This window comes from Bombus bifarius, unplaced genomic scaffold (assembly GCF_011952205.1).
Source record: "Bombus bifarius isolate JDL3187 unplaced genomic scaffold, Bbif_JDL3187 scf7180000007984, whole genome shotgun sequence".
NCBI classification, from domain to species: domain Eukaryota; kingdom Metazoa; phylum Arthropoda; class Insecta; order Hymenoptera; family Apidae; genus Bombus; species Bombus bifarius.
Window position 1 is genome coordinate 3,755,360 of NW_022884367.1, and position 26,944 is coordinate 3,782,303.

The window sequence follows — 26,944 nt, forward strand, 5'->3', positions numbered from 1 at the left end:
AAATTTGATGAAATTGGTGTTTCTTGGTCATGATCATTGACTTACGCTCTCTCAAAGGGTTACGTAAAACCAAGGGCGGAAACTCGAGTAGAAACGTGTGTCGCAGTTCGGTACACGAGAACAAATGCGATATAATGTTACTTCTCAATGGCCTTCCATGATACATACGTTTTTATATACGCTTCAGAAAGTCTCTTCTATCAACATTGTCCATCTATGTATTCTTATTGACGCAATACTCGACAAAACATAATATACATTTAAGTATCTTTGCATGCAAACCGTAAAAATATCTACCCATACTTTCGCTTCTTTAACAGATTTCAATTGTTCTAAGCATTGGTAATATTTTAAATTACGATACAATCTCCAATTTTCAATTAGGATGAAAATTATTATTTTTTGATCATCATAAGGTCTATATATTTCAATAAAGTTGCACGCTTTCCAAATATTTATTTAATTTTCCTTAATATTACAGCAGGAATTTACACCGCAACATAACAAAATTGTTGTTTGTAGTATTACAGCTTCTGCGCTTTAAGATGATGACTTTCTTCTTTTCGAGTTCAATTGGTATATATAATTTACGAATGCATCAATAAAAACTTACTCTAAACAACTCAGAAAAAGACCCTTGCGTATAAAGGGAATTTCAAAGCGGATTCCTTTACATCAAACGCACGTTGCGTTGGAGCTACTATATCAGTAGACTAGCTGAAGCCCAGCGGAGAGGCAAGTTTACGATGTAACAGTGCAGGTCGGCTGATCTGCGAACGAGATTGGACCTGTAATTCAGTAGACCGATATTTACGATATTTATTGGACGGACGAAACAATGGATCGATATTGTTTTTCGATTGGCCGTTCTTTGTGTTTCATATGCTGGTGGTTACACACGCGGCGGTTTATCGCGGCGGCGTGTGTGCGGTTGTACTTGTATGGAAAACACAGACGCGGTCGTCCGTGCAGAGAGCAAGCCTCGTAAGCAACCGGGATCTTTATACGAACGAACATAAATAATATTTAATATGACAGGGAGAAGCGGCGCTGCTTTGTGCGATATATTTGGCATAGAAATGTCACCGATCGCGTATCTTACTTTCAAATAAGATCGCGCTCTTACTTTATCTCCATGGCGGATTGTGCGTCGAGCATTCAAAAACGCTATCCGTATCGATGAGCATCTTTTTTTTCTTCCAGGTATATAAGTATAATTTGATCGAGCAAGAACAGTCGGGACTAGAAGGTTATAACATACTACATTAATGGCAGGAAATGAACGAAAATGGTATGAAAATGGTGTGGTTGAAAATGTTATCTGCGCTTATAGAATAATGGAGATGAGTGTATCAATGTTTTTACCGTTTATCTACTTTACATTTACTCGATTAGATAATGTAAGTATACCAGCCTTTATAATTTCTAACCACGTTCTTTCTCTATTTCTAAGCAACTCTTGAATCCCGATACATGTACACATCTTCCAGGAAGTAGCTAGTTCTTGTTCGTACGCTTTCGCAGAAAACGTATAATACACAAACCCGACAGGAAAGCTCGCGGTCTCGCGATCTGCCGGTATTCGTCGAATCTTCGATCAGTCCAGATCGAGCTGAAGTTGGCGAGCGCAGGAACAAGAGACGTATCGTCCATTTGAATATCAAATTTGATGCAGCGGCATAGCTCTTTCGCGTATCGCGTTATCCATAATCGTATTCAAATGAAGATCACATAAGGTATGCTGTTTTAACGGAGGTTAACTCTCGAAGCGCCGTCTTTCTTTCTCTAGCGCCCTCTAGTTTTCCTCCGTTGTCCCCTTCCACTGTTGCATCTCTGGTCAGCGTTCGCAGTATGGCGCGGAGTGGGACGAAAGAGAGGCTACGTTCGGTGACGAACAATAACGATAAAGCGTATAATGGTTAAGCGCGACAAATATACATAGGCAGCTCTAGGAGCGCGAGCTTCCTTGGAACTTGGAGCGCCAACGAAGTGCGGTGCAACGGAGGGAGAGAGAGAGAAAAACATAGAGCGAGAGAGAGTGTGATAGAGGTGAACGGAGGAGGAAGAGGTTAGAGAAGGGATCCACATATGCATACAATTGATACAGATATACCATCGTCTTTATATACGTGTCGCGTTATTCTTGCTGCTGCCGCGCGCGGTATACCGAGCCGGCATAACACGAACGGCCCGAGCGGAGAGCGCCTCATAGTCTACAATACGATAACGCCGCTCTCATAGATTCGATGTAGCCAGCCGAACGAACCAGACTACCGGATACCTGCGCGACCGTCCTCCGCCGCCTTATTGCGCTGACTATTCGCGACAGGACAGGTTCGCGTACATCTGTTCTTGTCATAAGGAGTGATTTAGGGCTGGTTGCGGGCATTGATCTACCCGCCGCGGAGGATATCGACCATAGAACCGCGGATCTCCCTTCAAAAAATCCAAGATCGAACGTGTTTCATTGAGCAACAACGTTTCAATGCCATTTTTCAGGGTAATGTTGTATGATTTGAGGTTAAATTAATGGAATAAGGAGATAGCAGAGGATTTCGGTAAAGTTTGAAGGTGAAGTCGACACATAGATTGCTTTGTTCTGTTTTCAATTCTATGGCGTCTGCGATATCGATATCGATTATATCGATTTTGTTTGAGTAACAGAGTTTTTAGTATTGTTTAGTGAATTATCTTTAATTGTACGTGTTTTCCGTGAATAGTGTAATATTTTAAAGTGTTCACAACTTAACCTGGATCTAACCTAAAATTCGCCTCATGTTTATGATATCTCTGACTGATTCTTTGATTATGTAAGTTGAGTAACATTAGTTTACATTTTATTATTTAGTGAACACTCTCTAATTAATGTAACATTCGTTATTCCAACGTATTATCAAAATTCATACTATTCGTTGATTCGCCCGATTAAAATTCGTAATGGATAGATACTTCAATTTCATTAAACAGTAATATAATATCTTCAAGAGTAAACTAGTTGTAATTATGTGTAAACATTGTTATTTCAATTTAGAATAATCCTTTTCCCTTATGTATCCAGAAATAACTGCCTAGAAGATATCTTTACGAATCACATTTATTCTCGTATACAAATTAACTTAGAAGTTAATAAATCAAAGCTGTTACATGTATGCCTTTTAGTCACTTCTGTGCATACATTCGAATTTCTATTAGGAGGTAATGGATTGGAAATTATGCTAATTGCTAATTGTTCCATGCTGTTTCGAGAATATTTCCCATCGTATTCAGTATAGGAGAGTTAGTCCGTTTCCATAGATAATGCTGTTGAGAAACACGGACATAAGCTCATGTATGACGCACCGGATAACCAGTTCTGTGTGATTTGTGGCTATTCCTGGCAGATCTGTTTGCGATAATAAAGTGGCAATGAGGCTTGTTACCGAGGCTAGTTGAACGAGAATCGTCGTATTCTCGGCGCTAGATTGTCAACATCATTGGTACATCATTTTGTAGAGATCATCTATCGCCGTGTCCACAGGTATATACCTGTCTCTATCTGAAACTAGTATTTATCCTTGTTAAAAAAATGTAATTCTGTCACGTTTATGTAAGTGATAATCAAAGATAAAAAAATCATTTCGTTACACGTAGTATCTACTAGTAACTGTTATTAAAATGTTTAACGTGGTATAAATTACAGCGTTTCGCTGTTTGAGATCTTGACTGATACGCCGTTTTTGCGTTCAAATTATCGTTGAAATTTTAATTTACTTTATCATAAGGTAGATACAGCTGTGAGTTTATAAGTAAATCTTTACGATTAATTCGTAGCTAGTAAAAATTATTTCTTGAGGCAATGCAACTATTAAAGCGGAAGTTGAAAAGATAAAATATTATTTGTATATTAATGTTTCGCGATGAATTTACTTATTTTATTTATAGATCAACTTTCATTAGATTATAGTAATATTCCAAACTGTTAAAGATACAGGAAATATTTTTTAATAATTTCTGCAAAGCATCACAAAGAAGGATACAGAATATAAGGAAAATGATATTTTATCTCAATTTTTAAACTCAGAGTACCTTGGTTACTTTCCGATGGAGTTATGAATTAAAAATGATATTTGGCTTTTTTCTTTATATTTTTCCTTACCCTGTTCTCCATATCTGTTGTTTTTTCCACGACGCATGCTTACGTAGCGATTGCACGTAGATGACTGTTTATTTTCACCGCTCCATTATCTATTTTTAATGTTGGACCAGACGTAGTGTAAAATACGCTCGACGCTGTGAATGTAAAACTTAATCCCCGGCCGCAAAGGTAAAAAATTTTTATAATTCATGAGATGTTCATTTAACAAAGCGTAAATGAACAAAAACCGAACTGGTGTTTTCATAATATTTTCATGGCTCGGTTACAAACACCATATAACACGAGTCTCTTTAATTCTGCTTTTAAGAAAAATATATGTACGTGATTATAAGTTGGAATTTAATTAATTTCGTAAATTCGGTGTATTTCTAGAAATTATGTATTATAACATTCATACCAGGGATGTAACAACGTATAAATATTTTTGTGAATAATAATTCTATATATTTTCCATTTATCATTCTTATTTCAACTTTCGTGCTTAAAATTGTAGATCTGTGTTCTTCTAGCATAGAAAGTTTAGCTAAAATTACATGCAATTATACTTTAAATACGCCCAGGTATATGTATATGTAGTATATTCAGACATGTTCTCATTAAGTATGAATATTCTAATTTCATAACAGAAAGGAAAATTTCTATTTTTTTTATTTCTTCATTTTTATTTTGCTACCATCTTTTTTTTGCTTATTTGTTCTTATTTTTTATTTCTTACTCATTATCACATACAACAAATGCATTCATAATTCTTAGAAAAGATTCCACTATACATCTTATTATATTCGCTATACACGATAAATATTTCTTCGTATCTGAAATTAAATACCCGTGCTTATACAATATTCTATTCCCACTGGTAATACCTAACCAATAGTATTCCAGTTCGGAATAGAATTACCATTTCTATATATTACCTATATTTGTACCTTTTTGTATCAACGTCTAATTTTCCTCGCGTGTTAAAGTTTCTGTTAACGTGTGAAGATTCAGGAGAACGTTGAATACCGGAAACCGCTCGGAAGACGAAACCAACGGATATTTAAAGTCGATACAATAGCGCATTACCGACTGTATATTCAGTCCCGGCGTTTTGTTGGGCTGGCTACTTGTCATGTATCAGTGTATACGTCAGAGGAAGAGCACAGAAGCGAGTTTAGATCCGGACGAAAACGAGATGCTTATATTGTTGCAGATCCATTGTTACACCCGAGTCAGAAGAGAGGTAGGCCTGGCCACGTTGGTACCGCCTACTAGAGTGATCCCGACAAGGAAGGACTTGACCAACCTCGTCCTGCCCCTCCAGCACGATCCTCTACTCCTGGACTCAACCTGACGGGATCACGTTCTGTGCCGTCGTTCCGATTAATTCTTTTGCTGTAAAGGGTGCACTCTTTGGCCGATTCACCTGTCGCAAAGCGTATTGGAGATCGTTGATGCCGTGGAAAGAGAAATGGCGGCGGTTCAGGTTTATGCAACCCAGATATATTTATCATTCTTCCAGAGGAGTAATTGCAAGGTAAGTACCTATCCACTAAGAAACTGCTATCACGCAATACTATGCTTTTCTTTTGATGATTGGACTCGTACCCTAGTTAGAGGGAGAAATAATACTACATTATTTTGAAAAACCTCTGAAAAATGTGGGTTAATGTAGACTGAAATTCTATAGGTGGAGTTATTGCAGTTTAATTAATCTTGCAAGCTTGTTATGCTGCGGAATGATTATTTTATGTCACGATTGTTTTTTTTTTTTTTAAGACAATTTATTAGGAGTATCTATCTGGAATGTAATTCTCTAATTAATGCAGAAGTTTTTCAAGTATACTAGTTTAGCTAGAATAATCTGCATTGAAGAGCGAAATTCTAGAAGAAATTTTCATTTCAAGCTCCAGTAGGATTAATTGATTTCAAATTTGTAAGACGATGTACTATTTTGAATTAGTGCAATGATTGCAATATTAAAATATCAGTCGAGACGTATGAAATTAGAGAGGTGCAGGTCAATTTCCTGCTTGACGTGCCACGATAAATGCAATACATATTTACCAATAATGTAGATTTTTCTTATCTCCTGTATAAAATAAGTATTCCTTCATGAATAAGAATCTCGTGGATTCAACTTCATATCTCATCGTGGTGTCCTTTTTCTCGCTCGTTGTAACCAGGATTTTTTTCCCTTCATTCACCCACTATATTACATAAGCTTTATATATACTTCTTTACATTCTTCCTTTGCTTTGCACGTGTTAATCTATGCGTCTTTCAAGTTCTTTTTACCTTGTCCTTTTCTCTGTGAGATTATTTTTACGTCGCATTCAGATAAAACGTTGTAAAGGAGGTTTTGATAATACTTCGTACTTGAATACGTACGTATTTTATTATGTTTCAACTTTGTTCCAAATAACTGTGCTTATCTGTATAAACAAATTGAAAGAAATTAATAGAGAATACAAATAACGTTCGTCGCAATGACTTCCAACAAATACTTTAAAATAAAATAGAATACACGTGAAGAATATAAAATTGTGAAGCTTTATTCCGATATTGGATCGAAAAGATCGATATCCCAAAGAACAATACTTCGATAGACTTTGAAGAATCTTCGAACGAGGACTCGAGTGTGTCGAATCGTTCATGAAACGCGGCAGTATTCTTTAAGCGGAAAACGTATACGTCTCTTGAGTTATTCGTCTGTAACGAATAGCTGGCATTAGTTAACAGGATATCAAAAGGATACCTTGTGGCAGGCCACCAAGGCACCAAGACCCCACCCAGTCGATGCCCGGTGTAACATCAGGAACGAAACCCTACCGAACACAATGCCTCGAACCTGAGACTCTATCGCGATATCATCCGGTTATAAATTGGAACACAGCTTCGCCCTGGCATTATGATGTCTCTAATATGTCTTTTTCCTCGTTGGTCACTGACCGACCGATCTCTGAGTCGATCACCAACTGTATTTTTGTTTCTGAGGCATTCGTGTGTCCAGCAAATTGTTGCATTTTCCGCGATAGAACCGTATATTCTCACAATCAGTGGAAAGATCATATTCTACGCTCCTATTTGGAAGATACATTAAGATCGGTTCGTTTGGAAAACATTAGACCGATGATAGGAAATTCTCAGAAAGAAAAGAAGTCTAATTAAAAGTTCTACTATTTAATCTTTCATTATTGATGATTGTCTCCTACCTATTCCGTTGATGATGATTTTTTCATTCTTTTTTAGTTAAATATTCTTTCAATGCCTTTGTAGTCTAGTTCTCAGTATTCAACATTTTTCCTGTGAAAAAGTTTTACAATGATCTAAACTAATTCATCTAAAGAAGACTGTCTTCATTGTAAATTTTTCTACCTGTCTCGTATACAATACAAAGCCTACGATACACTTTGTTACAAAGAATAGTTTGTCGTTCAACTTTTCAACAGCAGACAAATCCTACAGTGATTTTAGGAAATCCCAAAATAGACAGGACTCTTCTTCATCCTGATCTATAAACGCACTAGGAAAAACGTAACTGATATAAAAATTCGTGTCGAAAATTATTGAGACGTTTTCGAGATTCCGAAATGTGAGGAAAAACGCGGCAACATGTTGCAGCTTGGAGAATTGTATAATACAAAAGATGAATGCCCTGTATCTGTCAGGAAGAGCAAATTGAGGATAGAGGATGAGAATGTGAGGTACGAAAATGTGATGTTGCACGCGTGGCCCGTGGTCGAACACTTTTTGCAGACTGGAGAATATTTATGGACAATACGAAGTGGCCTGGAGTTGCAAGATCCTCGACCTCTTCCGCCGACCAGGAATTATTCAAAATCCTTGCTCGTGCGACTGCTCGAGATAAATAACGTTCGCCTCTTCCTCCACTTCTCTTCTTCCCTTATCCAGCTTCTCTTCCACCTTCATCGGATGTTTCGTGTGGGTGAGCTCTCGGGGCTCTCCGTTGTTGGATGTTTAACATAACACGGGCAATCATTTATGCGTGGCGAGCTGGACAGCGACCCCATAATTTAGACCAGTGGGCAGAACTAGCTTGCAGCACTACCCTGCGATTGGTCCCATACGGGGTGTACCTCGTAACCTTGTACTTGAACGCTTCTTGGAATACACTTTAATGTCTGTCTTCCACTGCTCCACTTCGTCATTCATTTGCAACAGTTCTTTTCCTCGCTTTATATTCCACTATTTCAGTTCCTTTGGTGTATTTATATTGTACCGTAGAAGAATTATTGATAGTGAGTTGTCGTCGTAGGAAAAGGAGGACAATACGTTTTCTATTAAAAAAAATATGGTAGATCTGGAGGTTTTCCTCCTACAGCGAATAAATCAGTTTCACATCGTATATACTTGCATTGCATATCTATTGCATATGTGCAACTTGTGCTTTAACTTCAAACGCTTGCTGCACGATTTTTCTAGTATCTGCTAAGCAATCCAAGCGATCTATTAAGCGTTCTAGCACTGTGTCCATCGCAGAACATCGAAACACAAACAATTTGTATACAGAGACCTGCGACCTGAAACTTTAAAACTACGAACCAAAGGTAAACACTTTATACGATAGATAATCGAATTAATTTGTTAGTCTTCTTTGCGAATTAATTTTCACAATTCTTTAATACTTCCATAACATGTTTTAGTTTGGAGTATTTACGCGTCCATCTGCTCCTCCAGTGCAAAACTTGTCAATTCATTTAAAATCCCTGGAGAATGAGTTGGCCCATTCATAAGAGATTGAAGAATGCATTTTCCTTGCTGCGGCGGCTTTTAAAAAGTCACTGGGTATATCGAGGGGGCCTATATACGTATGTAAGCATCGCAAGGCCCCCCACGGTGGGATAAAGGCAGGCTCCACGACAGTAGCCATGTACACCATGGGTTAGACAATGCCGCTCGCATTAATACACTTCATATTAGTCCGTTTTAATGCGTGTTTGCCGGCCATTGTGAATGAGCGACACTGTTTATCACCGACCCCCGTACGGCCCCCTACCCCCTGGGTCGGGAGGGGGGAGGGCGCATTTGTCTCGAGCCTGCTGGTGATCGGGGGGATAACAAATCCGTATACGCCGTATTCAGTTTTTCAATTCCTTCGTTCGCGTGTATCTGGTTCACTCGATTCCTACCGACCTCTGCCTTCCACCAAACGTAAGTTGGTATTATCACTGGAGCATGAAAATTAGAATTTCGAAGAGACGGTGATTTAAGGGATGGTTCCTTTAGTTGGAAGATCTTATCGTTGAATTTTGGATAAGATTTTGTTAGAGTGTTCTTTTCCAGTTAGTTCTAACCCTTGAGCAACCGCAATGATCCGTAGAATTTCAAACGATATTTTACTTGATACGTATGAATATATTTCGTCTGATTGTGTTTGCACAAAGGAAAATTGATTTTCTCTTAACAATTTTATAAAAATCTATATTAGGTGGATTAATTGTCGAATTGTCGAAGTCCAATGGTATTTTTAATTTAACTTAACATAGAAACTGCCTTTACGGTCCAATTTTGCGATTAATGTCAATATGTAAATAGTATAATATTGTAATATTATACAAGGTATTTGGAATAATTAACTATATCCTTCTCTCAACTTCGAACTACAATAGCTGCCATAAGTATAAGTAGCACTTCTGTGGATGAAACGAAGTTAAAGAGCAAAAGGAAAGACATAGTAATAGGAATAAGAAGACATTGAAGTCCCGACTGGATAAATATAATTCGTTAACTGATGCTGTTAGGACATCACCCCCGACTCTAGCAAAGCTCATGTAGCAACATTATTTCTGGCATTGACTCTTGACTACACTCGCTCCGTGGTGTATGATCCAAACACGATAACGTCATCTCATATGACTCACGAAACCCGAAATACACGTGCACGTTTCATGATCGTTCGGTTTACTGTCATTTTGAAATTCGTGAATCTACTCGATGGTGTACTTCTTTAATCTTCTTCCACTTTATCGTGCAACTTTGATCTGTTCGGCTTAATTGACTCATTTTCTTAAATTTTCTTCAAATGATATTTCAATGTTATTTACTACGTATTCAATTACTAAGCGTTTCATCACCTCTTTCATAACTTCAGAACGACTCGATGTTATTAACAATGTTGGAAATTGTCCTAATTGCGCATTAATCCTGGTTTCTGATAGTTAATTAAGACTAGAATTGTCAAGTAGAATGAGCAGTATTTTATGAAAAATGACGAACGCTTCTGTAATATGTATCTTTACGATATCTCGTCGCTTTTATTTCCTTCTATTTTCATCTCCAGCTTCTATATTATCTTAACTCTCGCGGGCCGAACTAACACGAATTCCACGTGAATTTGCAAAATCGATCGTCCTTGCGCGTAAAAGAATCACGCGAGCGCAAGAAGACGGTCGCGTATTCGAAAAAACTTTCGCGTTCTCGGAAAGATTTGCAAGGCAAAGGAAAGGCCGACTGTGTAGCGAAAGAGGCAAGCAGAGATTAAGAGGAGAAGACGAAAGAGGAAAGCACGGGGAACGGGATAACTGCTCTGTTTGACGACGTTGCCAGAATATTAATGCAGTCCGTGTTCGACTCCGCGAAACAAACTGCGTCGCGCCAAAAACTGTCAGTGAGTCAATCCGCTTCGGGTCGTCCCGACTATTTCGTAATCCTGTGTAGGCAACGAATATTCACGGCTACGCTCGCTCGACAAGCTTGATCCTATTCTGATGCCTGATAAATCTTGACGTGCCAGTTCGAGAATGCCAGAACACTTCGTGCAATCCTTTCTCCATAGCGATCAAATATGTCGAAATAGTAACTGTTCCTTCTCAGCTTGTTCGAGAGAATTAACATCAACTTGCCGCAAAATGCAGAAGCATCCGTCAAAATGATTCACGGCGGGATGTCGCTCCTGTCGCAGAAATAAAGTTGGAAAATACGCTCGGTGCCATGTGTCGCGCGTCGATCTGTTATTAATATCCATCGATGATTTATAAATAGCGCGGGGAGGTTGCACTAGAATTTTCCAAGCACTTTTGACCTGCTCACTGGGAAGAGACGAATTAACCTGTCACCAGGGTTATCGAATATCTTGCACGTGATAAGTTATTTATTTCGTGAGCTCGGTGTTGTTTGCTGCATCGTTTCGGTTCTGTTGAAGACGAGTTTATGTGATAAATGAAAATAAATTCCGCTGATACGATAATTATTTCGTGGTTTTAATAAATTTATTCGTAATTATATCAATTACTAGGATCAGAGATAACAAATATTCCTATATTTACATATTCGATCATTCTACTCAAACAGAAACGAGCTATTTTACGCTACAAATGAAACAATGAAACGATCTATATGCTTATAATAACGGGATGGCTTAATGGTATTCTACATAAAAAATAACTAATCTTAATATTTTTAAAAAACTGTAAATTCTTATAGCGTGTATTAATCGCTTATTACAAATCACATATTAAATATGTAATAATTGAGTATTTCATTAGTCTGATGGAATAGTTAACTATGAATATCTTTAAAATATTCCGAAAGTACCACGGTGTTACGTAGAATACGTGAGAATCACGCGGTGAAAAATGTTAAAAGTATGTGATTCTCAGATTCGTCACTACAGTCTGGTAATCTCGTTAGTTACTAGCGAAGCCAGTTATCAGCACTTGATTCTCAGGCTTCATCCAAGCGAGAGCGCCGTGTATCTCCGGCACCGGTGAAAATCCTTTATCTTCAAATCGCCGGAGATAATTTGGCCGGTGTAGACACGGCAAATATCTGTACAAGAGATCGGAATAAGGGTTGGCGTGTGGGCGGCGATGGTGGAAAATCGGTGCACAGAAAGACTATGTAGGTTATAGGGGACGAGATCACTAATACAGAAGATGTTTGCGAACCTGTTAATAATGCTGCGTTTGCTCGCCAGGTTATTAGTAATGGCAAACACCTAAATTGTTCTGCCGTGGATTAGTAATAAGCGCAGCTGCAAAGTTGTAGCTGTACCCGTGCAAAGATTTTCTCGTTTGTCGATTTCGTGAATCGAAATACCGCCAGCTGTAAACTAATTCTCGTCGATCTTTATTTGTACACTTTTCTTGTGATCTATGGAAATAGTAGTAGATATTTTATCTGTTTATTTATCAGTAGATGGAACGAAGTTTCTTTTAATACATAAAAATTAATGCGAAATAATAAATGAAACTCGTCTTCTATCGATCAACTTACTTTGATGAATCTTACTTTTTAATATCGTAGTTATGGAGAAGAATCACAAGGATTTGCTCAATACTTTTCTTGTCACTATCTTATCTGCCATCTGATTTCTATAATTTTGTAAAGCTTAGAGAAATTGAAGTATTTATGAAACACTGCGATGAATTATCTTTTTCCCAAATCTAAATGCAGATACATACAATTACAGATACAATTCTTTTGCTAATGATTCTGCAAATTATTTTCTATTATCACCTCCATCTTATTGCAGTCTACTCTTGCTTTTTGTTATTTAGTCTTCTATCAATGTGTCAAATCAGTTACCTCCATCAACTTCTGATCTTCATAAATATCATTGCTGTTAATAAATCTTCCAGAGCAAAAACTTCCCACTTTTCAATCAGCAAACAGCGATAATCTCGCTGGTTTTGGTAAAATCACGGTAGAAAGTCACGTGTAATCCATCTTTAACGTAAGTTCGGCAGCATATCAAATCCGTGGCGAATTTGAAATTTCGATAACCAGCTGCATGTTTGTCGAAACATCGTCGAGATATCCGATAAGATCTCGTCGCCGTGCTGTTGGTAAGGCTTGCTGTGGTAAATTCTGTCGCGGAAGGCTACGCCTCCCCGGCTTGCCTCGCGAAATACCTTTCGAGGTTGTGCACGCCGTATTCCGGTGGATCTGCCGTGAACACATCCGGCGAAAACTAAACTGATTTAGCTTTAAGCACGTTAGGACCCCTTTAATAGCTTATAGGTAAACAAAATTAACATATCTTAACAGCGTTAAGAATTTCCGCGTCCCCGCACCGGTGCTTGGCCCAGACGGCGGGGGTTAAAGGGTAAGTTTGTTAAGTAGCGCAGGATCGCGAAACCGCCATCAGCTATACGAAGACACGCGATACCGAAAAGACGCGATACTCGAGAGGACGCATCCTGTTTTCCCATGATAAGCGATGTTACCTTGTTTTTCTTGCCGACGATCGATATTCTTCTGATATTTTATTTTTTGTACAGATAAAGCTTACCAAAGTATTTGGACGCTTATAAACACTTTTTATGGATATATTATGTCCGTTATACGAAATACTTTGAAATTACGCTAACACGAAGTTTGCGGCGAAGTTTGCGAAACAAATTTGAAAATAAACGTAGAAATTACAGGATATTTAATCGTGGAGATTACAAAAGTATTTAAACAGTTGATTGTCTATTCCGTTAATAAGTTTCAATATTCAGTTGGACATGTATTATATAGAGTCTGGTCATCGTAAAAAAACGTTTGCCTTTCATCTTTTCCATCTCCTTTCTTTTATACGATCGTTCGACACGAACAATGGCTGACAGAGCGAGTAGCCTTTAGAGCTTCCCACAGCAACAATTCAGTTTCTGGACGTCTTCAAAAGTTCGGGATACATTGGTACGTACAAGTATCGATGTTCCATCCGCGTTTGCAAATCGGCAGCAGCGTGCACGTTGAATTATTCAAGGGAGACCGGGCCTGATATCGCAGGTAGAACGCAGTAGCGGCGTTCGACGTCTTTCCACGAGACATTGGCGAGAGAAGAGCGAAAGCCAGGCTTGAACAAAGAGGAAGACACCAGCTACGAGCAGGAGAGGTCAAGATTGTCGCGAGTCTTGTGCGCGGCCGCGAGAGAAACGAGAAATTCCTATTTACATATTTATTCCACGAAGAAGATTCACCGGATAGACGGAAAATGTCGTGACGCATTATCGGGTCCTTTTCATGAGAAAAATTCCCGGTTGCTCTTTCCGTGACCGAGATATGTATGGCTGCTCTATCAAGCTCTACCACTGTCTTCCGTAACATTCTCTCTGACTGATCGAAACAGGGACAATTAGATGCAAACTTCAAGGTTATAAACGAATTGAAAATTACGCGGCAAATGTACGAGTATAATAAGTCCATTTTTGTTCATTTTCTAACTCTATTTTCCTTGGTAACTAACAACAGTACACAATTATTTTATTTCTATATAAACGATCTATAGAGTTTTGATAAATTTATTGGAAAATTTAAAGATTTCATTTAAAGATTTTACAAAAATGCATTACTGATGACGTAAATTACTTAACGTAGTTAATGTTAAATTTACTTAATATACCAGTTGTACTTTTTCGTGTAAATTTCTATATTTTATTCTATATTTTATTCTATATTTATTGGTGCTGACAAAGTTTTCGTAGTGTCATATTTTCACTTTCCAAATGCGTTTAATTAATTATTATAGCGCGGATGACACTAATGGTTGGAAGAAAAACTTATATGGATTTATAAATTTAGTTTTATCACTTTTCTTCCAAATTTAATTTTCTCAGATTCTTAGACTGTCTGTGTTTCTTTATAGATTGACTAACTGACTTCCCAAACTCGTAACTTTCCCAAACTTCGAATTCGTCTATTAATTATATTTTATGAGATTGAGATCTCGATCGGTTCGGTTTCCCATTTGGTTGGATAAATAAAATCGCAATTAGGCTAAAAGCTAATTAATATTGGACAGCTAATTTCGGGCATCGATCCGTTCTGGTCTGCATTTTTGTAAATGCTAATAATACCGTGAACGAATGTCGAGTTGTACAGCTGTCAGGTATGCCCACCTGCTGATATTTCGAATCGAAAATGAAGTGGACAGCGATCTTGGTCCAGTCAACCATCAGAATCATTATATCCTGCCTTAACTAAAATTAATTGGAATTTGTTACACGTTTTGGTTAAACTGCTGCTTTTAGTTAATTGAATAATTCTTCATTATACGTTAAATCACTTTCACTAAAAATAACGTAATGATGCTAATGATTAAATGCTATTTAACATCTGCCAGGTATAAACACGTGCCAAGAGAATAGTACGTACAAAAGAATAGCTTTCGAGCTGGAAAGAATAGTTATTTATTTGAGGTTCGATTATCTCGCGTAAGACCACCTACAGCGATTTTCTCATAACTCAGTTCTCGTGGATAGTCCGTAAAAAATAGTAGAATATCTTTGCGCTTATCCATTTTCTCACAGATAACAGTCAATGCTTCGAGATTCTCTTATATTCAGCAATAATGTAGTATGTACGCTATGATTCATTCGTATTCGAACACTCTGGTAGAGTTGTAGATCAAGTTTGCTTTGTTTTCAAAGAGAATGTTATATCTTCCATTTAAGAATATGAAATTTTATTATAGAATGTCGAATCTAGAAAATAGAAAGATAATCGCTTCTCCAAGATACGTGGCTAGATTTTTATAATTAAAATTATTCCAATTTGGAACTTTGTATGAATTTTATAATTTTATACTTTCGATGAACATTTTATACAAAAAATCACTGTATGCTGCTCTTCTATCAGTTTTCAATTTGCTTAACACGTGTTTCTGTTCGAGCGTTGATACAGTGAAAGTACGAGAATAAATAGGCGATAAGTGGATAAAACGAAAGACACCAGAAGAAAGCTGAATAGGATAGAAAAAAAAGGATGAATCCTGGGACCCCCTACGCACCATCGTTCGGCTATTTTTCGGTGCGATCGTAAAATCTAATGGGCACATAAACCGTGGAAAAAGAGCTTCGGCATAAAAAAGAGAACCGTCAGCGATAGAATCGTTATTAATACTTTATGTTAATTACCGCATCGTTTGGTTCGACGAACGGCCTTAAATCGAGTTGCTAAAGAGCCATGCTGGATCGTAAATTCGTTGTCTCGGCTTGACTCTCGATTAAAATCTGCTTTCAAGAGACGTCTACTGCCCCCCTCCCCTTCTCTCATTTTCACTACCTTTTCAGCATTTCGACTTTCCTATCAATCTAATTTATTTATCGGATATACCATTGGAATAAACGTCATTGTGGAGTCGATTAAAATCCTTGAATTATTGTCGCCATTTTCTGTTTCTTCGGTTTTCGGGACAAATCTTTAGAATCGAAATACAGAGTTTCAGGTTTGGTATTAAAAGACGTCGATTTTGAAAAGCCACAGGATACACGAGAAATATATTTGACTAACAGTGATTAAGAATCTGAACAATGTTCAGTTAAGAAAAAGAAAAAAGAAGAAGGTAAGGGAAAAAGAGGAAAGCTGCACACGCATGTAATGATTTTTCATACTGGATGTTTCGATCAATGACATTTCATTCTATTCTTCCATAGTCAAAGTCATCCTTCATCCAGACATTTTGCAATTAAATTATACTTTAACTCATTTATAGATACGGTACTTGTCAAAAATGTTCGTACAAAGTTTCTAAAGTCTTAAAAATGTTGAGCACTTCGAAGATTTTGTTCGGAAAAGGATGATGAGTGGCCACGGTTTAGGAGAAAGTGGCAATTGAAAGACAGGAAGAGGAAAACCGTGATGGAGGGAGAACCAGCAGAAGCCGTAAAACATATATTAAAGCTACCACCATGAATATGCATGTCGTCCAGTTTTCAATTTTGTGCGAATACTTTCTCGGTTGCTGCTTTCCTTCCTGCCTCTTTCGAAAGTTTTACGAGCCGTAAAGGGAGCACCGGCCATTTCTGTCCTTGGATTAGTCGCAAGTGGACTTGGCTTCGTGGCTTATTAGCTTCACCTTTCGCACATTGTATCATACTACGTATATTTCCTGCATCGTTTCTCCTGCGGCCCTCCCTTCCGGCATTTTCTTACTACGAACTACGTATCTCCTTGAAATCTAATTTCCCTGCTAATCTTTAAGTTGTGTTATAAATATGCAAGTATTAGGCTATAAACGATATAATGGATCCGAATGTTCGAGTGTACGGATTAAAACAGTCTGTAGATTGTTAAGGGTCGAGCATAAAAATTTATAAAATTTACAACAATCGCTACGAAAAATAAAATAGGGTTAACTCGTGTGGATACTGAAACCAATCTTTTTAATGTAAAATGTAGTTTCCTATTTTTTAACTCTGCTAAGCTCGTGGTCGGTGTTTTAGATATACATAAATTCTTTCTATAAATGTTTTTTACAAGCACGTTACAAAACTATTCAGTGAACGTCGAACATCAGCATAGAAGTACTGTACTTTCGTGGTCGAGCGTGAAAATTGACTAAACACGCCGGGCATGTTAAAAGAATTAGGTAGAACCTAATTCTTCTATTATCTGCCCTAATATCTTTTCGACAAACCCAGTGACAAATGTATTAATCAACAAAACCAAAGATTTGACATCGTTAAAGCTTCGTGCAAAAAGATACGATACATTAATTTACAGATACAATTAGCTAATGTGGAACGCAATCAGTTACACAATAAGTGATTGCAAACACATTTTGCAATCCCTAAAATACAAATATCTCTTCAAACTATCTGGAACTTCAGCCAAACCAAACTCTTACCAAAGTTTCGTTACACATAGAACCGAACTGTGCATAGCTGGAAGTCTTGTCGTAACCTGGAAACGAGGCAAACCATTGAACAAAAGGTACGTGGAAAGTGGAAACAGAAGAGGGTTCGAATTCTTAGCGGCGATAATTTAACAGTCAATTAGACGGTATTCCGCGAGTTGCCGAATTCTGGTCGACGATCATATCGATCGGCGAGCGTTATTTTGCTGAAATCGCTGTCTTCGTACGCGCTTCGAGTTCGACTGGTAACCGTCTCTCGGTTCCTAGTCCGATTTCGCCCTTCGTTTCGTCCATTCTCTCTGCATTTCAGGAAGATTCGACTGTGAACGGTTGAAAGCCACCGCCGCTGCCGCTGCCGCCGCCGCCGTGGTGCGATCCCTGCCCCCCACCAATCCAACACCGCCACCACCACCTTTCACCCCCTCGTAATTGTTTGATTACTCAGCACGGTGCTGAGCCACGGTTAAACTCAAACTAAGGCCTTCGCCAAGATTGTTCCGGCTCCACGAGCGATGGTTAACGTAAGGCTGGTGCGTCGAGCCGGCGTTATCGGGTATTACCGCCCTGGGGGAACGTTAATTAGCGATCATTAGTTAATTGATCGGCACCCGTCGGCGGTGCTCTTCCCGAACAGTTCAGCCGAACTGCACCTCTCTCTTCCCTCTGCCCAAGCTTCAACTGAATTCCCATGTGCGTTCATCTGTTAATTCAAGTAATGGACAGATCTTGCTGATAATGTATGCCACGGACAAGAAATTACTGGTATTTTTGTATAACGACACAATGGATTAACGAAGGAACGTAAGTTTTAAGTTAGCCATTGACGGAATATGTCGTTTGGTCTCTTCGGGAAACAATTTATTTAAGGTAGAAGGTAATCGTATTTTTGTTTATGAGGAAGTGATACACGTACACGGAATTGCATGTTACGGTTAAGTACTTGTCAAAGGATTTCGTACAATTATCTATGATTGTAGATCTATACTTATTTAAAATAATTTCATATATACATCAAACTTAGCAGTATTCTTGAAGAGGTTAATGCCGAGATATAACAGATTTGGTGATTTTCTAACGATATAATCGTTCTATTTAGATCCTTCGTCTAGCAAAATAATGACACTAACAGAAATTCTATACTAATTCCTAGATGTACTGCTCCGTTATTCTCATGAATTTTATGTTGATTGCACATTGTGAAAATCAGATTTTGAAAATTTTTTCAAACATTTGGAGAAGATGAATCGCTAAATACTCCAACGGAACCGGTTAATGGTAGTCCAAACAAAACCCGATGTGTACGAAGCAAGGTGAATCGTAAATACCCCAAAGAATATCCCTGATTTCTCACGAGTATCTAACAAAATGTTACAACGAATAGAAATTCTTTGACAAAAGTCTGTGGAAAAGGTATCAGTTCGACATCGAGTTCTCGAAAGATTATGTTCCTCGGAGACACTACTGAATCTACCCTTTTATGGATGACTTAACCATAAATTCTCCTTTCAACTTTAATCTCGGTTCGGAGATTATTTCCTTCTGTCCAATACATCGATTTTCACTTTCGATAGATATTATTAAAATTGCAGCGGATATCTCAGATGCAACGTAATTGCCTTCGTTGAATTTTCTTTCCTTTTGTGCTGTGATATATATTTCAATTTTTATGCAGTCACGATATGGCGATGCTCATTGACAAACAGCTGCGATCAAACGTACAACACAAGGTATTGCGAGTAGCCGGTAATTGTTAATGAATAAATATAAGTCCGGGACAATGGAGTTCGTATAAAACCGGACGCGGCCGACAATAGTCCTCCGCCTCCTCGTGATCGTCATCGAGCGGCAGGTGATGTTTTGTTCCCTCGGCAGGGCTCGTTTAAAATGAACCAATTTGAAAGATTAACTCGTTCTGCAATTACCATTCGAATTATCTTCTCTTCGCTCGGCAGCCTTATCGTTATCCGCTTCTGATAAGAGAACTTCAAAGAAATATATTATACTTGCAATTTTATATAGTTCTATAAAATTGTCATATTCCGTAGCGAAAGATTATACTTTACCTTTCCACAGAGGTCGTAGTTCAAGCTACTGTGAAAAGCCGGTGAAGTGGATCCAGAGTGCAAAGCACTCGATAGAAAGATGCTTTCCGCTCGAGGGAGCCGAAATAAGTTTCGATTCTTTTTTTTTTCTTCTTTCTTTTTTTCATCTCGGCACCTCATCTGGCTGATGGAAGAAGAAAACAGGTTCCATAGGTGTTACGCGTGGGAGACTTGGCCCCATCGAAGCGAATGCAGACCGATGAATGGCTTGACAAAATCATAACAAAAGAATTCATGCGTGTGACAAACGTTGCCTCGATAGGTCTTTTGGCTCTGTAAAGGGGGATGTGTTCGCACACGCGTGGTTGCTTGTCATTGTGACGTGTCGAGATAGACCTGTACGTTCTGATTTACAACCGAATAAATTTCCAAACATCGAGTTACGTTTCTTTTTAATATCACAACTACCACGGTGGTCAAGATGACTAACTTGCGATTTTTCATAGAAATTTGATAAATTTTATAAATAAAACGATACATTTTTAGGAATTTGGATTACCTTTCGTAAAGATCCCTTTTTACATATTAAGTATTTTTTCGTACATTTTTCATTTTGATTTCCTTTGTAAGAATTTTATATTTTAGTCGTTGATAGTTTTATACAGTTTTCTCTTAGCACAATTAGTACATCATTTTTAAAGAAAGATACAGCCAGGTTAGCAATATTTTTGTGAAACAGAATTGAGTAGATGTGTTACAATTAATAGAACAGAGGATGTGCCTCAGTCACTGCACGTAACACCTCGAAAATCTGATTACCTAAAGATGATCAGATTATTTAGTAATACAGCTGCGGAAGTGACTGCTACATAATAAAGCCACTTGCACTGGTCCTAATGAAAAACGCATAAAACTTACAGACCATAAAAGATGCAATTCACATTGTTGACGGTAAAACACCAGAGGATGATTTCATTCTAGATATTTTAAAGCTCGATAATGCTGTGCTGTAATTGCAAAAAAGAAAACTAATTATTCTTACAGCCATACTATTATGCGCTATATTAGAAATAAATAAGCAAACCAGAGAACCGTCTTTTCTGATAACAGAATCTTTTTCAAAATCCTTGATAATTATTTTTACGGTTATTATAAAATATTATAGATTTCCATCTAAACATCGATGAAATATTTTTTTGCACCGACAAATACAAAATATTTCGTCCAACTCAGCTAACACGAAAGGAATGAAAGAAAATTGGAAGCAAAATTGAAGAATTCATTCAATCCAAAATTTTACTAGAAAGTTTAATGTCTGTTAATACTTTTGTTCGCCACTGTACACCAAACTAATGAACCTAATCTTTTCTGAACCTAACACTTTTCTCGGAACCGCCTACCCGGTACAAGCGATTAAATGCACCAGTTGCATAGAAGATAGACCACTGCCTGCGTTAATGTCGACGAGCCTGAGGCAGTGGGAGGATTTCTCAGACACGGATCACAGGGAATAGCAATAGGTTAGAGCCCTAATATTTTGACGTACTTTGATTAAACAATACTTTTCGCTGCGCGAACGAAAAAGAGCGAGAACTTATCTAGCGGACAGAAAAGGAGGTGGAAGGGAATAGAAGAAGCGACGAAATTATGGACGAGTTCTTGATCTCCCCTGGAATTATTGCTTGTCTGTGCCGGCGGAAGCAGCTGCACCGTAAATCTGCATTTTCGACAGGTGTTACGTTGATTGCGTTACATCGACGATTTCAATGAAGGCGCGTCTTTCAGACTCAGTCCGCCGACGTGGGAATGATAGAATTCCAGTAACATCAAACTTTTCTAGATAAAATATCGTACGTCGCTGAGAAATTTATTTACTTTGGTTATCTTACTCTTACTATCGTATATTGAAATTTCGTTAATTGGCCATTTATTTATTACTATTTTGATTGATCTGCTATTGGATACTTAACCAAAGGAATACTGTTCAACTTTGCTAATTCCTCGAAAGAAAATTGATTCTATTCTAGAAAAAATAATCTACATTCTGGCTCTGTATTTTCTTCAAATATTCATTTACTACATTTCATATATTAATTCCTGGTTTTGTTCTTCGCATGATTTATAAGAGTCCATGAATCACCACAATAGATTACATTCTTCTCTGCTCATTGCTGACCAGTTTTTATTTTCGTTTTAGCTATTTCCAAAAGAACACAGTCTCTTTGTTATTTATGTTTTCTGATAATTTCGCATGACCAGGATCATTCACCGATAGAATGTTCCATCGATAAATTTATATTTCCTAAAACAGAATAAGAACTGAGAAAGTAATTTTTTCAAAACAGAAATCACACCTTGGCCTGTAATAAAAACTTAGAATAGATACGGAAACCTATCAAATCGGGAACTGATAAACTGAATTGATCGGTCAGAGAGGGTTGTCTTTGCTCGGTTGGAGTTGAGTGAATTTCGATCGGCCATCGAAGCGGCCGAGGCTCTCGAACTGGTTGATGCATCGTCTTGGAGCAAGCCTAATCGCAACATTTTTTTTTCTCTTACGATTGCTCGATGGTACGGGTGAGTGTAAAGGGTCGGTGATTGGTCGAGACGGGAGAAGGAGCCCATACGGCCCTTGGGTCCCCATCCGAGATTGACCGTCCTACCGCCACGGGGATACCTTTGACGGGTCGGCAACAAGAACAAGTATGAAATCAGCCTCCCGACAGACAACGAACTCTATCAGATGGTAATTATGTGTACGGTTGATATAGCCAGATACGGCTCGATACACCTATATCCGAAATCTATACTGGGTGTTGGGCAATAAATCAAATCCTTGCCGAAATCTTGTAATAATCTATACCAGTCTTACGTTGATCGTTTGGTTTGCTGATTGGTTCTTTACTTATCGCTATTTTGCCTGATCTGCCATTCCATACTTGATTGACGATTAGATTAGTTTATGGAAAAGAAATTGCTCTTTAATTATCAAGCGTTTTATTCGATTGATCTGCCGACATTCGACCAGAGGAATATCGCTCAGTTGTGTACAGTTAGGTTAGCTAGTTGAAAGGAAATTGCTTTTTAATAGAGCGCTCTGTTTGATTGATTTGTCATTCAACATTCGATCAAAGGAATGTTGCTTCCTTTTCTATAATTATGTAGGCTACCTGTTTGGAAAGAAATTGGTTTTTAATTATCAAGCGGTCTGTTCGTTGTTAAGAGATATTTAAAGAAATATTGCTAGGTACATCGACGTTATCGAGAGAGCCATTTCCTGAAAAAGAAATTCATCATGGAATTTATAAATTATCGAGTATGTTTTCTTCATCTATTATTGGGCATTTGACCAAGGGAACGTTGCTCAGTCTTATCCTCAGTACATCCTCGTCATGAGATAGTATGTATATTTCTATAAGGGAAAATTTTTTGTTAAGCATTTAATGGTCGATTTGGTTGATCGATATTTAACAAGAAATATATTGCTCAAGCTTGGTATATTCGCCTTATGGAAAAAAGTTTCGCGGGAAGAAAATTGCTTTTTAATCATTGAGTAACCAGTGACCGATTGTCCGATCTAAATATATCGATCGCCTTTTCCATATGCAAATACCTGCAACCTTAACATTATCGTCACTTCGAAGTGACAGAGAGATTATTACGAGTAAGCTTCGTTCGTTCTTGATCGACAAAATGATAGCGGCTAGCGTATAATTTGTTGAGAAGTTGTACATGCAGGTAATTATCCACACACATGCACATTGTTTCTATATAGAAACATTGACACACAAATAACAATGAAACTTCAGTTATTGCTTAACCATTCGATCCAATTTATAAATTCCACGAAAGGAGGTTACAGTCTTTCAAATGTATGTATAGACAGCTATACAAGATCCATCTAGATGTAATTACGCTTGAACAAAATGACTCTTGCTGGAATAATTAAGAACTCGTTCACGTACGTGTTTTCTTTTTAAATCTATTTTCGGAACACCCGGTACGTGAAATACGTTCGAGACGGTACGTTAGCGACTGACATCGTGAGTGACGTACGATATGGAGGAAAGCATTGGGCAGTCTATAATATATAATAAAAATGCATCCACACGCCTCGATGAGTTGATTGTCTGCTTGTCCGGATGCCAAAACGTCCGAACTCGTGCATTTCATATCGTGTTTCATGCATTTACGAAGCGATCTGCTGTTTGTACTCGGGTGGCCGAGTAATCGGCCCACGGCATTTCAGCGTCATCTCGTTCCCTCGTCCGTCCTTCCGATGACGATAGTTCGCCATTTTTCTCATAGATTGCTCAACCTATCTAACTATAATACTACCGAACTGAGTAGTTTCCTCTTTAGAATAAAATGTATTTGACGTAGGAAAGGATATCGCACTTCAAGTTGTACAGTTTACAGTTTCTTTACAGTCGGCGTTCTAATAGCAGTCATCAAAGTCCCACATTGTATTTTCTTCGCATTTTTAATAATGTTGGCTGCTCTCGTGGTAACACACATATTGTCAGAGATGCTGTATTTAACAAATCATAGGCAATCGGTAGAATTAGTGGATTCCTATTGTACGAATTGTTGCTTAACTGTTTCGTAACTTGGCGTTTACTGTCTTCCGCGCTGTTATATTGTACAGATGCAACAGAATTCAAGCCTAAACAAGTTCGATATAATATAGCACCTTCAAGTATATGTCGAAGAGAATCGATGCGAGTATTATGTATAGCAGTTGCGAAAGTGTTAAGAAAAGTATAATAATTTTTTCAAGAAAATATGCAGACTGGTTCTCGCGGCGTTTTGTCAATGTTTCTGAGGTAATCCGCGTTTAATACCCGAAAAGTGAGAGTAAGACGCGGAGAGGATTGAGTGATTACGGTCGTCCTCTGATTTAACCGAAGAGTTTTGCTGAAACTCATGCTTCTGTAGCTTCAGTTGAAGTGCATACTCCAGTGGATTTGCATACGAGTTCGTATCGCGGCGTTACCTGCTGTTGTAGGGAGCCCGGGCACATGTCACATTCCCATTGTCTGTGTCGTCGCAAACTGAGAGAGAAAGAGAGAGAGAGAGGGTAAGTACTCGTACTAAGTGCTGTTTTATTTGTGTAAGAACAGCCACTTTACTACCGCCACCCCGAACCACCCTCTCCCTCTTTCCCTCTCTCTCTCTCTTTCTCTCTCTCTTTATGCCCAGAAGATTGACTAGTCGCACACAAACAAGAGTTTCTGGTAGTCACAATTCGCTCGCAAAATGCTCGTAATTCTGTAACTTGTTCGTGGGAGAAGGAGGTGATGGGAGATGAAAGGTGGCAGAGATCAGTAAATATGACTAAACGAAGCCACTTCCGGTCGCATAATTCCGCGGGAACAACGCGAACTTTCTACTCGGCTTTAGCGGCACGCTTGGAAATCTCGCAGCCTTTAATCCGATTTCACGCCTGTTGCGCCCGAGTCTCTTAGTTTTTATCGAATTATCGTGGAAATTTCCATTGCGTGTTGGTAACCTCGCAAGATTTCGTTATCGCTTTAGACGCAAGTTAGCCTAGGTTCTGATCTGGACACACTCTCCTAGATCTATGGCATACCGGTACTTCACTTTGATCTTGATCAACAGGGAAACTTTAGTCCAAATATCTCATCATCGGTCCAATCGAACGAAAAATATTCTGTCTAATTTATGAACGACGTTTGGCAGTCCAAGGCGAGCTTATCATCGTGCACATTTCTGGAAAGTAGAGGTTATATGACAACTTGTCAATCGATATAATATTGTCAGGCCAGCAGCTCGATTTAGGACAATAGAATTTCCAGGTGTATGTGTAGCACGTTGCTGAGTACGCGGGGAAAAGGAAGAGCAACTAGACGGCCTGTGTGATACTCCGACTGATGTCCAAAGGTGCTGCCCTCACACTCGACGCGGGATGTGCCTTAGATGTAGCAAATTGTACAATAACAATCTTAGTAGCGGTGCTGGTTGGCATCGTCGTAGCCTGCCTCTTGCTCCCTGCCAAGTGTCTTCGTTACAGTACTAGTGTTGTGTACATTAGCGGATGCTCTGAAGGCAAGACAAACGGAATATTACACAAATACCCATCTTCGTCGACCCTCCACGGTTCCTTGCTACCCGTACACTTTCCTCAACTACCAAACGGTCTCCTTTCTCGCTCAGTCTCGCTCCGTTCGTCTGTTTCTCTTTCAAAACCAGCCCTCGAAAGGACGCCATCTTAGCCCGCGGATATTTCGTCTCAGGAAAGACAGAAAGAGGAAACGGCTTTCGAGCGAGAGACTAACACAGCTTTAAGGGATTTCACTCGGAGTTTCAACAATTCTCGGATAAGGTTCGCCTTTCCGATGCAGTAGCCTAATTTGAATTCCTATGAAATATCGAAGTACGTGATATCTTTGATATATTTTCTGCTTTCTTTATTATTGATCTCTTTCTAATAGCGATTGAGGAGTTCAATGGAAAGCGGGTACATGTCACAATCTAACCATTTTTTAAATTTCTAATCTGATCATTTCAATGGTCAATTACAATCGAAAACTAGTCTGACTTCTGCAAGGTTCGATTAGTTCGCGCACTTTGACATTCATTGCAACATCTTCTAGCATATCATGTACATTTTATCCAATGAAAATTCTATATAAATTGAAAATTTTATCGACGATCTCATTACCTGCAACAACCGTATGCTTCGTAAAATTTCAGGCTTGAGGAATTCAAAAAATCGCACGACTCCCTTAATCAGGATCTTCTGTTTTATTATTATCACTCGCACGGACATTTTACTGCCCTCTTTTCTATTTATTCTGCTTTATCTACTTTAACGTTTTATTCGATACGACGAAACTTGAAAATGTATCTGACGGAAAGCGAAACGGTGCTCGTCAATCTCCCTGTCCCTTATCAATTTAAGATACGTTAATTAATTAAAAGGTGAAAGGAACAGGGTGCAAAACGTCGATATAAAATACGATGCGGAACGTACAGGAAGCGAGCTGAGTAGCGAGAGAAAACAGCGTTGTAACGTTAAAGCTATGTATAAAAGAGAGCGTAAATTCTACACACTTATACCAGCATTAACAACTTGGCATCAGAGGAGTAGCAATGGCATACGCAACGAGCAACGGAAGAAGCAAGCAACATAGCAGGACAGCGAAGGCAGCTCCCGGCTGATTACGTATTAATACG

At 38.4% G+C, this 26,944-nt stretch overlaps 1 long non-coding RNA gene across 3 annotated transcripts in view; it reads left to right on the forward strand.

Moving 5' to 3' along the window:
- LOC117204859 overlaps positions 1–26,944 on the forward strand; it is a 155,339-nt gene that overhangs the window by 61,068 nt on the left and 67,327 nt on the right. Inside the window, exons 1-2 of one of the 3 annotated variants that reach the window (XR_004487146.1) lie at positions 1,824–2,068; positions 5,328–5,651. This is a non-coding gene — a long non-coding RNA (uncharacterized LOC117204859). Of the gene's footprint in view, positions 1–1,823; positions 2,069–3,310; positions 3,518–5,327; positions 5,652–26,944 lie in introns of those variants that run through there. The other 2 variants (XR_004487145.1, XR_004487147.1) reach the window with 2 other exon arrangements.